We start from the raw sequence: 12,566 nt of genomic DNA, 5'->3' as shown, positions 1-12,566 counted from the left end.
CAGGGGTAACAGCTCTAGCAGGGGACCCCAGACTTTCCTTTTTTGGGCCACATTGACCACCTCTGACTGGGGGGTCCCGAGGCATTCCCAGGCCAGTGTGGCGATAAAATCTCTCCACCTAGTCCTGGGTCTTCCCCGGGGTTTCCTCCCAGATGGACGTGCCTGGAACATCTCCCTAGAGAGGTACCCAAGAGGCATCCTTACCAGATGCCCGAACGACCTCAGCTGGCTCCTTTCAATGTTAAGGAGCAGCGGCTCTACTCCGAGCTCACCACAGATGACCAAACTTCTCACTCTATCTCTGAGGGAGACACCAGGCACCTTCCTGAGGACGCCCATTTCAGCTGCTTGCACCCGTGATCTAGTTCTTTTGGTCATGACCCAACCCTCATGACCATAGGTGAGAGGAGGAACGAAGATTGACCAACAGATCGAGAGCTTTGCCTTTTGGCTCAGTTCCCTTTTCATCACAACAGTACGGTAGAGCAAATGCAACACTGCCGCTGCTGTGCCGATTCTCCACCCAATCTCACACTTCACTGTCTCCTCACTCATGAACCAGACTCTGAGGTACTTGAACTCCACTGGGGGCAAGACCTCATTCCCACCTGTAGTATGCAATCCATTGGTGTCCTGCTGAGAACCATGGCCTCAGATTTAGAGGTGCTGATCTCATCCCAGCAGCTTCACACTTAGCTGCAAACTGATCCAGTGAGTGTTGGAGGTCACTGGCCAATGAAGCCAACAGGACCACATCATCTGCAAAAAAGCAGTGATGAGACCCTGAGTCTATGCCTCGATATCCTGTCCATGAATATCACAAATAGGATTGGTGACAAGGCGCAGCCCTGGCGGAGGCCAACCCCCACAGGAAGCGAGTCCGACTTACTGCTGAGCACCTGAACACAGGTCTCGCTTTGTGAGTGCAGAGATTGGATGGCCCTGAGAAGGGACCCCCTTACTCCATACTCCCTTAGCACCTCCCACAGTATCTCTCGGGGTACGCCTTCTCCAAGTCCACATAACACATGTAGACTGAATGGGCATACTCCCAGGCACCCTCCAGGGTCCTCGTGAGAGTGAAGAGCTGGTCGGTCGTTTCACGATCAGGATGGAACCGGCACTGTTCCTCTTTAATCAGCGGTTTGACTATTGGCCAAACCCTCCTTTCCAGCACCCTGGATAAGACTTTACCAGGGAGGCTGAGTAGTGTGATGCCCCTGTAGTTGGCACACACTCTTTGGTCCCTCTTTTTTAAATATAGGGGCCACCATCCCAGTTTGCCACTCCTTAGGAACCATCCCAGACCTCAACATGATGTTGAAGAGACATCTCATTCAAGACAATCCCTGCACACCCAGAGCATTCAACATTTCTAGACAGATCTCAACCCCCAGGGCCTTGCCGCTGCGGAAATGTTTGACTACATCAGTGACTTCCACCAGGGAAATTGCTGAAAATCCTCCATCAGCTTCCACCTCTGCCCCCTACTATAGAGGGTGCTCTGGTCTGATGCAGAAGTTCCTCAAAGTGTTCCTTCCAGTGCTGGATTACATCCTCAGTTGAGGTCAATAGAGTCCCATCCTTACAGACAGCTTGGATGGTTCCCTGTTTGCCCCTTCTGAGGTGCCTCATGGTCTGCCAGAAGCACCTTGGCGCTGACTGAAAGTCCTTCTCCGTGGTTGCTCCGAACTCCTCTCACACCCGCTGCTTTGCCTCCCGCACAGCAGAGGCTGCTGCCCTTCAGCACTGTCAGTACCTTGCAACTGTCTCAGGAGTCCTCCGAGATAACATATCCCAGAAGGACTCCTTCTTCAGTCAGACGGCTTCCCAGACCATCGGTGTCCACCGAGGGTTGCCACCCCTTGAGGCACCTAAGACCTTCCCCGGGAACAATCACCTTTTCGTGGTGGAGAGGTTTGTGTGCCGCTATGAACCTGAGAGCTATGTTGTCTGGAGCCTTTGTGCTCCTGGTAGGGTCTCCCATGCAAGGTTGGGTAGGATTACTTTCAAATGTAATCCAAAAATAATCAGATTACAGGTAATCCAAATGTATGTACATACATACATGTAATCCACATGTATTCTTTCAAAGTAATCCTACCCAACCTTGCTCCCATGGCAAATTGGTCTCAGGCAAGAGGCCAGACTAAGAATGGTTCACAAATTCCATGACAAAATGAGGCAGAGGAAATGTGACCCGGCCTGGAGGAAGACCGGGGCCCTCATCTGGAGCCAGGCCTGGTTGTAGGGCAGGTCAGCGACTACCTGGTGGCTGGGCTTGCCACGGAGCCCAGTCAGGCACAGCCCGAAAAGAAAACGTGGACCTTCCATTTCCACCCTATGGGCTCATCACCCGCAGGGGAACCGCTGGTGTCAGGTGCGCTGTCCCATGGGTGGTAGCGAAAGTTGAGGGCTGCGGCGGACCAGATCCAGGTGCCAGGGGCTAGCTCTGGGAGTGTGGAATGTCACCTCGCTGTGGGGGAAGGAGCCGGAGCTTGTGCAACAGATGGAGCGATACTAGTTAGATCTGGTGGGCCTCACCATCACCAACCTGGTCTCACGGCATGTTGTGATTCAGCAGCACAAAATATACATTAATCTATTGGTTTGTGATATTGTGACGAAAAGTGCGTCATTTTCATCACAGCAGCACAAATTCATTGTAATTCATTCCCTGATGGCTCCACGAAATTAAAAGTGAAGCGGGGGAGTCGGGGGTCATTATGGTTAGGGTGGGGGGAAGGAGTAGGATTAGTAATAGTGAGTTAAAAAAAAAAAACATTACAAAAATTTGACTCATTTTGTCATGGGAGCACGAAAAAAAAAAAAAAAAAGAAAAACGTGAGACTGGTTGCCACCACGCACAGCCTCAGCTCCGGAACCACTCTCCTTGATAGCGGTTGGACTTTTCTTAGGCATAATAATATAGTTCAGTAAAAATGTTACACAGACAAAGGGTGTGGTCGGCTCATCAAAGCTTAAATTGGCAATAGCATCTTCATGCTTCAGATATAGCGGTGTGACATACTTCAGAGCAATTTATATTCTGAAAAATATGGTATATCTGTAAAATTTTAATATTTATTTGATCTTTAAGAGTAGCAGGATTCTGCTTTTGTCAGGTCTTTTTATTGCAGATTCCCCCACGATAAGTTACGCTTATGTTTGCCTTTGTGGTGCTGCTAATGTCATTCACATGTGATAAGCACACTGACTGTGTACAGCAGCTGGAGGCTGATAGATCACTGGGTCACCACAGACATAAAACATCATTCTTTAATTACTGCTGGCATATTTATTTTCAAACCTACCCCCACTGAGTGCCATCAAAACATTTTCTTCCCCTCCAATAAGATGTGAAAAGATACCGTGAAGGCTGTGCAATTTGGTGATAACTTGTGCATTTTTACTTAAAAAAAAATGCACAGGAAAAGCTTTGAAGGCTGTGTGAGAATGTTGCAAATATGTTTCTTAATATCTTCCTTTGACTGATGTCAGCTGTGGTTCACGTCCACTGGGAGGGTGTTTTATATTAAACCTGTTAGTGTGAAGTGCATCGACATTGAAGCAGTTCAAGGAATGAAAAAAAAACAAAAAACTTATTTTTTTAAATGTTCTGGACCATAAACATTTGTTTGAAAAAAAGATCACTGGTGAATAATATATATATATATGTTTTTTTATTACAAACAAATGTTTTCTTGCAATAACAGTGGTGAGTTCACATCCCATCTTCCTCTGAACATCATGAACCTCTTTGCATGTCAGAGAGAAATTTACCAGCAAAATGCAATTGAATTAAAGTAGAGTGTGGTCTCCTAGTTTGCAAACAGAAGAGTCAAATATTGTGCTATGCATAAATGTTGGTCCCTTGCTATATCGCAATTCACCTTTCATGGCCTCACAGTTTCGTGGATTTTTTTTTTTTTTTGTGCAATTTTGCATGCTTCTTTTTTTAACAGCACATTGTGTTCTGGGTCCTCATCAGGCGGGCCGGTCAGCATCACCGCGATTGCTCTGCCTCCGATGCACTTACCGAGTTTGCGGGCTCGGTAAACGCCGCAGCGGGCCACTCACGCCGCCCCACTGTCTGCTGTGCGGAGTTGCCGCCAAAATCTGGCAACAGGTCCAGAGACTACGCTCGCTGTTTTGATGCAGAGCGCTCCAGCGGCCCGCAAGGATAGAAATCTTGTGGAAAAATCCGCAGCACTGCATGGTCTTGGTAACCGCAGCCGCAGAGCTCCGTGGACACTGAGAGAAGTTTGTATCTTTTTAATGACTTGGATTCTTTGCGGGTCCCGCATCCCTCCCGTAACGGTAACACCGGAGGCAGTGAGCGAAGAAACAGCATGCGCATTGTGTTCTGCGTGTGTCTGTTTATAAGAATCTTCTCGCCCAGAAAAAAAAGAGCGCCAACAACAACCCATGTTCTTTACTCGGAAAAAGACACCTACACCGAAGTGTCTCTCAGTGGAAAAACACGCTGCGGAGCGGCGCCAGGACGAAGAGGCGCGAACAGAGGATCTGTGAAATACTGGTCAGTCACTATTAATAATTTCTTATGTGTCCAACCTCGGAGGTTGATCGTTAAAATTAAATTTGTTAGTTCTAAAAGCCATCATAATTATTTATGGGAAATGTTCTATCTTTATTTCTCAAACAAATGTTTGGGCCTGAAAACAGGTTTTGATCTGGTTTCTTTCTATAATACTGGACTTATTTTTTCTACTAAGGTTTGAACTTTGAGAGTGTTTACACAGGAGAGAAAAGTGAGAAAATATTAATGCCTGTTTGAGAAAAGTGTATAAAGTGTGTAGTGAGGGGTTTCACAGCCTTAAAACGTCTATAATAATTGTAAAAAATAACGCTGACTACTTTGCAGATTTCACCTATTGCGGGCTATTTTTAGAACGTAACTCCCGCGATAAACGAGGGACCACTGTACTGTAAATCGTAAGCTAGCTCCAGTCAGGCTGAACAGTGGGCTCAGCACAGCCTAGCTTCTTAACTACTGACGATCTGTGAGGTGATCTTGTGGACTGGGACAGATGATGTGGTTCTAAGGATCAGGACTGTTATCTCACCAATGATTCCATTTTCTGGTCTACTTCCATTTTATGGTCAACTTCATGGGTCCATGATCTTTACTGCTTGATTCTTTGGACAACTGACATTTTTCACACCACTACTACTACTAGTACTTATAGAGCAGAAGTCCAAAATGCACCCGGGGATAATTTAATCAGAGCCACAACAGACCTGAAGACAGAGTCAAACCAAAATGTGGAGTTATGCAAACCCACAGTGGGTCAAAGACATTTACAGTGCCAACAAGATTATTCATCCAAACAATGGAACAGTATCGTATAATGTGACACAAAGTGTTCTGCACAATTACAAAATGTGACAGTCTGCACTGTGAAGCCGAAAATGGACGCTGATATAAAATAATTTAAAGTTTTTGTGGGAAAATAGCAGCAAAAAACCTGATAATGAAACATACAGTCTTCCATATTACAGGCCAGAAAGTGGAGGCTTGAGAACATTATATCAATGGCTACTCAGCTGTCAAGGAAACCAAAGGATACACACATTCAAGTGACACAACTTCACCCAAATTACTGAACTTTAACCTCTTCATGTGTATGTAACCACTTCATTTCATTCCAGTTCCTTCACATGCCTTCACTTCGTTGTCACACTTTCACTTCCACTGATGTTCTTCACTTGTAAAAAATTCTGTTTCCTTTAATCCATTCACTTCCATTTTCCCTTTTCAGTTCCTCTTTACCCCATCACAAGTCCTCTTAACACTTTGACTGCACCTATTTCTCTTCTGTTTCACTTCCTTTTCATCTCTTCAGTTACTTTTTATCTAATTAATACTGTTTATTGTTGAGCAGTTAGCTGAGTGGACAAGGAGCTGGGCTGCCAATATATAGACCTGGGTTCAAATCCCGCACATTCTACCTGTCTGTGTCCTTGGACAAAACACTTAATCTGCACAGTCTCAGTCCACCCAGCTGTGAATGGGTACCGGCCTCGGCGGGGGAAGTGACCTGCTTTGGACTGGTGTCCTTCCATGGTAAGTTTGAGACTTTCAACCACCGGAACCAACGGGCCTCAGGGCCTATACACGAATACTGCCTAACCAATCAATTCCTTCAAATATATTCAACTACCTTTAATCCTTTCACATATTTTTCACCTTTTCACTTGTTACCCTTCACTTCTGTTTCAACTTGGATCCCATCACTTTCATTTTACTGAGTCACGTCCGTGTACAGTACAGTTCCATCTCTTCCATTTGCCCATTTCACTTCTGCTTTATGTCTTTACTAAGGGCCCCTTCACACATAGTACGAATATGAAGTGCGCATGAAGCAGGAATCATATGCAAAATGTGTACAGTCATAGCTGCCTCTAACGCTTCGTACATTTGTTGCTACAAGTATTTGGACAGAGCAGGAGCTAAAAGACAGAGTGTGCTGTGAGAGCAAATCGAACTCTCTTGCAGCAGGTGTCGGCCAAATTCCAGCTGACACACACAAACATCTAACACCGCTCGTTTGGCACTTAGAAAATGTGTGGCCATTCGTACTACTAACATGACAACAGTCAGCAGACGATCACTGTCGAGCTGGATGTGAAATTTGTCTAAGTGCCCCACGACTGTGAAATTGCAGAGTGTACATGTGGCGTGACAGAGTGTGGGCTCCCCCCTTCAAACATGTGTGCATGTGTTGCACGCACCCCCCCCCCAACACATCTGTGCATGTGGTTCATTCCCCGTGACTGTGGAGTTGCAAAAAGCCACACAGATGCATGTGTCTGTGTGTGTGTGTGTGTGTGTGTGTGTGTGTGTGTGTGTGTGTGTGTGTGTGTGTGTGTGTGTGTGTGTGTGTGTGTGTGTGTGTGTCGTGCACACCCCCGACTCCCCCCATCACATCTGGTGTGCCGGGGGGGGGCACACTTGCATAAAATGCTTATATGCATGTACAGATCTAATCACATGGGGGCCGGACAGCGAGATCTGAGCGCACACAGCATGGGGAGGGGCCTGTCAGCTGATCACAGCACACTGATAGCTGGATGACAGCTTAGTGCACACATTACAAACACAAAAACCACCGCCAGGACAGTTATATAAATGATTATGACAACACCTACATATGCAATTACATAACAAATAACGAAAATGAATGACCACATAACACAGAGAGTGACACATTGGTCTGGGCGCTGAACGGATGGGGGGGATAGTCCACTCACAGCCACGGCTGTAAAGATCTCTGGTCTTGGATGTCCCAGCTGGAGGACATGTCCGTGTTTGGAAGGACATGAACTTACAACATTCCTCCATGAGGCACATGTCTCTGCCTGCTGCTCATGTGGAAATATATAAAACATCTTTCACCTTTGCGTCAGGCTGCAGCAGCCACACAAAGCGCATCTCCTCCATGTCCTTGTTGATTTCAGGCATTTTTCCGCACCAATTACAGGCCAGCGATGGTAGCGCAGTGGTAAAGTTTCCATCTGGTAATCAGAGCTTACAGGTTCGAATCCTGTGAGTGGCATTTTTTTTAAACCAGGGTTATTTATCTGCGGGGTTCTGTATTGCGTCCTCTTTTATGTATTATTTCAGCCCAGTCTCACGTTTTTGGGTTTGTTTTTTTTTTTTTTTTGTGCTCCCATAATGAAATGAGTCCAGTTTTCATGACGGGGCTTTTTTTTAACTCACTATTACTAACCCTACTCCCACCCCAACCCTAACCTTAACCATAACCTAATCTTACTCTTTCCCCCCACCCTAACCATAACCACCCGACCCCCCCGCTTCACTTTTAATTTTGTGCGGCTATCACGGAATGAATTAGAATGAATTCGTGCAGCCGTGACAAAAATGAGGTGCTTTTCATCACGAACCAATAGATTAATGTATATTTCGTGCTGCTGAATCACGACTTGCCGTGAGACCAGGTTGATTATTTATACCAACCCAGTGATATTCACTAATTATACAGCTGTTTTTTCTTTTATTGTTCTCCACATCAGTGGCGCGATGTGGTGCACCTGCTAGCGCTGTATTCCCGTGTGCACGAAATCGTCACAGCATGTATTTTTTTCATTTTTTATTTATTTTTTCTTCACAGCAGCTGCACGATGTGTAACAACATCGTGCAGCTGCTCGCACTGTGTTCCTGCATGCACAAACCATCGCAGCAGCATCATGCACACCTGCCAGTCGGCACGATGGTTTGGTGGTTCACTAATACGAGCTGTTCCGCTGTGAGTCGCCCTGAGTTGTACTTACTCGTGCTATGTGTGAAGGGGCCCTTACTCTTAATCCCTTGAATTCCACCTCATTCTTTGATTTCTTTTTCAGTCCATCACCTTCATTTCATCCCATCACTTCCTGTTCACCCCATCACTTCCATTATATCCTTTCACTCTCTTCACTTTCCTTTAATTTAAACACTTCCATTTTACCACTTTACTTCTTCTAATTCTTTCATTCAAGTATAGCTACTTTACTTGCTTTTCACCACTCTACTTCTGTTTTCACCCTGCACTTCATTTAAAACCATTATCTCTCTCACAGTGGAGTTGGATTTGGCTGATGCGATTGTCAGGTGATACAGAAGCAGCCTTTTTACTGCAGTAGTTCCAAAAAAAGAAGAAGAAAAACACCTCAGAGACAATTTATCGCCTATGTAATTATAATCTTCTGCTGCTTATCCACGATTCCTTAAATAGTTATTTGGAAGAAATCCGTGAAAGATTTGACAGTTCAACTGCAGCATTCTTAGTTACCTTTGTGTCGACAATCTAAAACAAACAATACAAAGCTCTCCAGTGCATTGCGAGCCAAATAAAGAGGCTGAGAAGAAGGAGGAGGCAGATAAAAGCTGACACCCAATGTATTATAACTCAGCTATATTAGCTTCTGCAAGGCAGAAGCACCACAGCTTAAGGCTAAGATACTGCTCACTCATTTTACTTTAGCAAAAGGTTTGGAAAGGCTGTGCAGAAACTGTGTACAGCACCAACTGTTTATCACACACAGCTTAGTCAACTAGAATTTTTACTTCAGCTTTCAAGCAGCCAGTTAAAATATCATGCTTAGGTTCAAGAAATGGGGGGGGGGTCCACTGGTCCTAACCTGTTTATATTATTTGATGGTGTATATTACGACCCCAAACTGATTTTAAAGTATAGCTGACAAACCAGATCCACTTTTGTTCAATTTACAAACAAAATATCTGATTTTGTTGGCATACACCATTAATCACCTTTTATTGTACGGCTGCCTATAAATCTGTTGAATTGAAAATCAACAAATAATGTCAATTCACCATAATTTTTTTTAATAGCCACATTTTTGTAACATTACTTAATCTATTTTAGTGCAACATATAGCCCACCATAAATGTAAAAACAACTTCGACATGCTCTCCTTAATACTAAGACTAGGACGAGTGGACCCTAGGACTAGTGAGAAGTTGCCATCCAAAATACAAAGTGTGAGCCAGAAAAATGGTTAATATTAAAGAAAAGGGAAGACATGATCAGGGGAGGTGATGGTCTAGTGGTTAACCATTGGGCTTGAGACCAGAGGATCCTCAGTTCAAATCCCAGCCTGACTGGAACATCACTAAGGGCTCTTGGGCAAGGTCCTTAATCCCCTTATTGCTCCCGGTGTGTAGTGGGCGCCTTGCATGGTGGCAGCCTGACATTGGGGTGAATGTGAGGCATTGATGTGTAAAGCACTTTGAGCATCTGATGCAGATGGAAAAGCGCTATATAAATGCAGTCCATTTATCATCAACAAAATGCTGCTGTCGCTTGTTTCCATTCAGCCATATGTAGACTGAATAGAGACAACAATTCTTCCTAAAAAGAGAAAACAAAACCTAACATATCCATAAAGAAGATGCATATGTAACTCAGAAGAATCCACAAAAAACAACACATGCATCATTATTTCTGCAGGATAGCACTGCTTTGCTAACTTCTTAATTCATTCATAAACATCTCCTTAAAATCACAGCCAGTGTTATCAATAGCCCTGATATCAAGATTTTAATAGACAAAGACACAGCAAAAGTCTTGGGTAAGTCATTAATGCACACCATCAGTGTGTATAGTTGGACATTGTGCTTGTTTCCTTGATTAAGATGAGATGAGATGAGGAAGACCACTGTAGAGATCGATGAAAACTAATAATTGTTTGAAGCATTTTTTCTATTCAAGAAAAAGTGAAGAAAAAAGTAAGTCCAATACCGGTCTTAAGGCCTATTGGTGCCATTATCAGTTCCTCTAGTCGATGCTGCCATATGTTTTTGGAGAATTCAGTGTTGCAAAGTCTCACTTCTCATGACACTGGATACAATGTCATGAACTGTGAAGAAGACAAACAGCTGCATTGACACAGAAAAATGTGTAGATATACATTTTTCCATAGAAAATTAATCAGAAATCAATGACAGTCAATAAAGAATTGGAATGATAGAATCCATAAAGGCAATGAGATAAAATCTCATCAATTCCCATCCCTAAATCAAACCCAGGTGTACGAGGTCTATTAGAAAAGTATCCGACCTTATTATTTTTTTAAAAAAATCATATGGATTTGAATCACGTGTGATTACATCAGCCAAGCTTGAACCCTCGTGGGCATGCGAGAGTTTTTTCATGCCTGTCGGTGACGTCATTCGCCTGTGAGCATGCCTTGTGGGAGGAGTGGTCCAGCCCCTCGTCGGAATTCCTTTGTCTGAGAAGTTGCTGAGAGACTGGCGCTGTGATTGATAAAAAAAAAAAACCACCTCCGTGTTGATAACCATTTGTAAAATCCAGGCGGCTTTTGGTGGCTTTCAGTTGAGTGAGTATCTGAGAAATTGTTTAACAGCAGGGCATGTTCCAACTTGTCTTTAAGGCTTCCAACGGAGGAGTTTTTCCTGTGGCGGGCGCACCGTGCTGGCTGCGAGCCAATGCGCCAATCCGTCCGCACGTCTTTCATTAAAAAAATCTCCTTTAACAGTGGAATGTCCGGATAAACTGCTGATTCCGACCTCTTCTGAAAGTTCTCTGTTCTCTCACGGCGTCCTGGGTCAACAGAGGCTTAAATTTGGAGATTTTCAGCTTGAAACAGGATGACGACGTCGCCTCAGAGCGCTGCGCGACGTCCCGCTCTGTGGGAAGTCCTTACAGCAATAGAAACAATCCAAAATCTCTCATCAGCCATTAAAATTTTCACCGAAAACCAGCAGAATTTCTCGAATGGTGTCCACTCGGATGTGCCTCACAGTTTTTGAAAAAATTTTGATCAATCACAGCGCCAGTCTCTCAGCAACTTCTCAGACAAAGGAATTCCGACGAGGGGGCTCGACCACTCCTTCCACAAAGCGTGCTCACAGGCGAATGACGTCACCGACAGGTGTGAAAAAACATGCATGCGCATGAAGGCTCAAGCTTGGCTGATGTAAAAACATATGAATCAAATCCATATAGTTTTTTTAAAAAAATAAAATGGTCGGTTTCTTTTCTAATAGACCTCGTAGATATTGAGTCTCCCAGGTGAATCGTTATTCTGTTCCACTCTGCCATAAAGCTCTGACTGATAAAGCAACAGCAACAACAACACAAAAAGATGTATTTGCAGTTTCTGGGATCACAGCTGCTGAAGCTTAAAGCACCTTCAGAGTTGCCATGGCTGTCTTAGTGGCTTCCTTCATCTGTCTCATGCATGCACAGTCTTTGGTCCTAAACAGAAACTATGCTGTGCTGTATTATGTACATTTACCGATGGTTGATTTTTCCTTTTATGACTGACTGGTGAGTCTTGTGGTGGTCTTCTGAGGTTTATGCATAAATGACATACCCAGAAGAAAAAGTTTATTACTTCTGAATATACGTGTGATGTGCAGTTTGTACCACCGAACAGAAAAAAAAAAAACATTTAACATTTCAGGTAAATTAGTTTGCTTCAAGTTTAGATCTTCTCAGGTTCAACAATGATGATAAAAACATATTTTGGCAAAGGATTTTATTTCGAGTTTTATTTATTAATTTTATTTCAGGAAGCCAACAAGCCAACTCTGGATTAACCTTTGTAACTAAACATACAAGTTATAAGTGCATAAAAATTAAAATAACTGAACAAACTGCAAGAGTTGCGGCATTTCTGTGTTGACGTGACACTGGTGCGGTAGTATTTGTTTTTTCCCAAAGTGATTTTTACACACACACACACAAACATGTACCAACTATACAGTATATAGACTGCATACATACTGGACAAACCCTGGGTGATGTTACCCACAGGTTTTATACAGATAACTGGAAGAGCCAATCACCATGTTAGCAGCACCATTTCTGCCTACATTACAACAAACCCACAAATAGATAAAGAGGTGGAGTATGGGAGACTCAGTTATGTGATTAAATATAAACACGCCCCTATCTTTGAGTCAGAACCTGCTAAACTAACAGGGTAACCTCCATTCAGGTGTTTATCAAATCATATTATTGGGGACTTTCATTCACAGTTTGCTTTGGCGTGG

The 12,566-nt window shown here is 43.8% G+C and overlaps 1 protein-coding gene across 2 annotated transcripts in view; it reads right to left on the bottom strand.

Annotated features, from left to right (window-relative positions):
* LOC117524068 (carbohydrate sulfotransferase 8-like) overlaps positions 1–12,566 on the bottom strand; it is a 936,330-nt gene that overhangs the window by 685,736 nt on the left and 238,028 nt on the right. The window lies entirely within an intron of this gene.

The sequence above is a fragment of the Thalassophryne amazonica genome, chromosome 2, assembly GCF_902500255.1.
Source record: "Thalassophryne amazonica chromosome 2, fThaAma1.1, whole genome shotgun sequence".
Taxonomy (NCBI): domain Eukaryota; kingdom Metazoa; phylum Chordata; class Actinopteri; order Batrachoidiformes; family Batrachoididae; genus Thalassophryne; species Thalassophryne amazonica.
The sequence above is the reverse complement of the archived record's forward strand: the minus strand, read 5'-3'. Positions and strand labels throughout refer to the sequence as shown.